The 4068-nt window shown below is 41.9% G+C and overlaps 1 pseudogene across 1 annotated transcript; it reads right to left on the bottom strand.

The window, feature by feature from the left end:
• Positions 1-445: 445 nt before the first annotated feature.
• Positions 446-3546, bottom strand: LOC136142887 (RNA-binding protein 25 pseudogene; annotated as a pseudogene). The gene has a single exon (XR_010657828.1). The product of XR_010657828.1 is annotated as an RNA-binding protein 25 pseudogene (transcript).
• Between the last annotated feature and the right edge of the window lie 522 nt (positions 3547-4068).

Consider the following 4068-nt stretch of genomic DNA (forward strand, 5'->3'; position numbering starts at 1 on the left):
CGATTTTAATATTTTAAAATGTATTGAGGGACTTCCCTGGCTATCCAGTGGTTAAGACTCTGTGCTTTCACTGCAGGGGGCAGAGGTTCAATCTCTGGTTAGGGAACTAAGATCCCACATGCTGTGCAGCATGGCCAAAAAATAAATAAATAAACAAAATAAAATGTAATGAGAATTATTTTGTGGTCTAAACTATGGTCTGTTCTGAAGAAGGTTCCTTGTGCACTTGAGAATAATGTTTATTCTGCTGTTTTGGGGTGGAGTGTTCTGCATATACCTGTTACATCTAGTTGGCTTATAGTGTTTTTCAAGTCCTCTGTTTCATTAACCTTTTCTGTCTCATTGTTCTATTCATTATTGAAAGTTGGGTATTGAAGCCTTCAACTGTTATTGTAGAACTATCTATAACTCCCTTCAATTCTTTTTTTTTTTTTTTTTTTTAGGGAAAAGTAAGACTTTTATACATACATTCACACAAACACATTCATACAGAGATACAGTAGGAATGGATTGTCTGCTACTTTTCGCACTCTAACTTTAAATTCCATGCCATCATGAGGGCCTGCCATTTTTGATCAAGGGGGTAAGGGTAATAGGTATGACTGGTATTCTTTCAATTTAAAATTGTTCATGTTGGTGCCTATACAGTACAGTTCAATATTAAGTGCAATTCTGCAAAAGAATTGGCGAGTCATTTTAATATTTACAAGGAACAAATCAGCAGAACAAAATTATATCAGATAGGCTGTGTACAGTAGCTGCGGCTTATAAAACATACCAGTAATTTGTACCTGGTGAGTATAAAGAGAACCATGGTAGGATTCAGATGTCTTTACAACCAAGGGAGTACACATGGCATTAACAAATTAGAGGACAAAAAAAATTCACATTTTCTACATTAAAAAAAAAATTACAGATCTCACAAACGTCTTTGAAGACAAAAAAAAAATTTAAAGTCCTGTGAAGGATGGGAAAGAAGAAATTTGAAATGGAACTCTAAATGTAAAAAGAATTTTACTTCACAAGACCAATTTTCTTGGCTTCTGTTTCATATATCAATAATCTCCACATCTTGACTATAAAAACTTCTGCTTCTTCATCAAGTACCATGGCAACATCATCTAAAATGCTCTGAGGTGAACTATGAGCCATAACCTTAGAACAAACAAAATCAACTAATGTAGCTTCTTCTTCACCTATGTAATCTATGATTTTTTTATTAATCCATGGTCTAATTCGTCGTTCCATCAATATAGAATCCACAATAGACCAATCCAGGGGATAAGCAAAGAGCTCAGGTTTGGCTGTAGGGATTTTTTCAATGAGACTCTTAATGTGTTTGTGCTTTTCTTCAGTGTTCACAGTGCCTTTGGCAGCATTTTTATCATCTTCACCATAATCCAAGGGAACCAGTTTCCTTTTTCGGGGTACATCATCACTGTCTTCATCCTCAAATTTGTTAAAGACACTATCTACAGGGAGTTTCTTTCTCTTCACAGAATTAGGCTGACCAGGACTATTGGAAGCACCCAGTTTAAGACTCAGTCCTATTTTTGGCCTATGCTCCTCAGGTTGTTGTTGATCTGGTGAATTTTCATGAGGAATAATAATACCACAAGGAGACTCATCTCCAGGAGTGTTGGGAGTTGCATTGCCACTGGCAGAGGAAACAGATGGGGCAGAACTGATGGGCCTCAGAGTTGGTTTGAGACAGGGCTTTTGCTCTGGCTCTTCTTCCTCCTCCATGGGTTCCTCTCGTTTTTCTTCTTTTTCTTGCTTTTCTTCTTCCTCTTCCTCTGATTCTGGTTCTTGCTTTATTTGTGGTTGTCTGCGCCTCTCAGCCTCTTGTTCCATCCTCTGGAGCTCTGCATCTGGATCCGGGTGCCCTTCTGCCAAAAGGCGCTGCCTGATTTCCTCTAGCTCTTCCTTCTCTCTCTTCCTATCCCGTTCATCTGCTTCCATTTCCTTTTCCCTATCACGCAACCTTTTCTGAAGAGCGCTTCCTCTGTAATATTTGGGATCATCTCTATCATCATCATAATCTTCTAAGAATTCTTTTAGTCGTTTAGCTTCTTTTGCCATTTCTCTTCTTCTTTCTTCTTCTCTTTCAGCCTCTTTCTCATACTCCCGGGTTTTCTTTCGTTCTCTGATTTCCCAATTCTTAAGGCGCTCTTGATAAGCAGCCTCTTTCTCTCGGAGCTTTCTTTCAAGTTTTCTTCGTTCATATGCATCTTCCTCATCCTCTTCTCGGTCCCGCTTCTTGTCTTTTTCTCTCTCGCGCTCCCGTTCCCTTTCTCGCTCTCTCTCTCGCTCTCGTTCTCTTTCTCGTTCCCGTTCTCTCTCTCTCTCTCTTTCCCTCTCCCGTTCCCTTTCACGATCTCTGCTCTTTTCTCTTGATCGACTGCGATCCTTATTCCGATCTGAACTCCTTTCTCGATCACGGTCCCGATCTCTCTCTCGATCCCGATCTCGATCTCTCTCTTTTGTCCGGTCACGATCCCTATCCCCTTCTCGTTCCCGCTCCCGTTCCTTCTCCTTTTCTCGTTCACGTTCTCTTTCCCTTTCTCGTTCCCGTTCTCGCCTTTCTCGTTCCCTTTCACGCTCCCTCTCTCTTTCTCTCCGTTCTTTCTCAATTTCCTGTCTTTCTTTTTCCTTTTTGCCTTTCTCTTCTTCCAGTTTCTTGTGTGTGTCTCTGAATTTGCTGATCTCTCGGGATATCAGGTCTCTTTTGTCTTCTTCCATTTCTATAGCATTTATATCCTCCTTAGTGATGAGTGGATAAGGGATCAGTGGGGCCACTGGAAATCTGCGAAAAATGTCCTCCTTCTTTTCCTTCTTCTTCTTCCTGGGGTGAGAGTCAGATTCTTGCGAAGGGGCATTGAGCTCACTGGAGTATTCCCGTATTAAAACTTCAATGGCCCCTTTGATCATCTGATCTCTTCTCTTTGTTTCTTCATCTAAGGCTTCTTCGTCATCATTAGTGACAGTTTCTGGCCTGGCATTCCCATTAGAAGCTTTCTTCTTTGCTTTCCATTCATCCAGTTGTGCCTTTGTCTTTGCATCAACTTTAACAAGTAGCTTCTTCTCTCCAATCTGCAGGTCATGCAATAACCTGAGAGCACGGAGGGTTGATTCAGGCTCCTTATACTCACAGAATCCAAAGGCTTGAAGTTTTCCAGACGCTCCTTGTACTCTCTTCCAGCTCAAAACCAAGCCACATTTAGCAAGGAGCTGTCTTATAAGCATGTCTGAGGCTTTTTCAGAAATGTTGCCAACAAAAACTGTAGTAGTGGGACCACAGTTTTCATCATTTTCTTTAGCCTTCAAGCCTGGATGATCCTTCCGTGCTCCCAAATGTTTTCCAACCATGGACACAGTCGGTACTAAGACAGTTTGAGCAGGAGCCATAATGCTCATTGGTACAGGAATCATTGGAGTCCCTGGAGGTACAGGTGGTGGAAAGCCAGGAAACTGTGGGGGTGGGATCCCTGGTGGGAGTGCTGGGATTCCCATGGGAGGGCGATTCAAATGAGGAGGGATTGACATTCTTACCACAGCGGTCCGCCGCTGAAGAAATTGTATTGCCTTCGCGGCCTTCCGGGCTCCAAGTTATGAGGGGGCTCCACCAGCTCGAGATTTCTGCGCGCCGCTAACCGGGAGACTAGTGCCGAAGCGCCTACTCTCACAGGCCGCAAACACATCCGCGCTGCGCGGGTAGCTTCTGGAGGTCTTCCTATTGCCCGGCGTGCACTGCGGCTCCTTCAATTCTTAAATCATATATTTTGAGTCCCTGTTGTTTGGTGTATATATGTCTATATTGTTATACCTTCTTGAATTGGCCCTTTTATCAGTATATACTCTTCTTCTTTGTCCCTTGTAACAATTTTTGGCTTAAAGTCTGTTTTGTCTGTTATTAGTATATTCATCCCAGTTCTCTTTTTGTTGCTATTTGCATCAAATCTCTCTTCCATCCTTTTACTTTCAACCTATTTGTATATTTGAGTCTAAAGTGAGTCTGTTGTATACAGCAGATACTTGGATCGTGCTTTTTGTTAAATCTATTCTGCC

Source organism: Phocoena phocoena, chromosome X (assembly GCF_963924675.1).
Source record: "Phocoena phocoena chromosome X, mPhoPho1.1, whole genome shotgun sequence".
Lineage (NCBI taxonomy): Eukaryota > Metazoa > Chordata > Mammalia > Artiodactyla > Phocoenidae > Phocoena > Phocoena phocoena.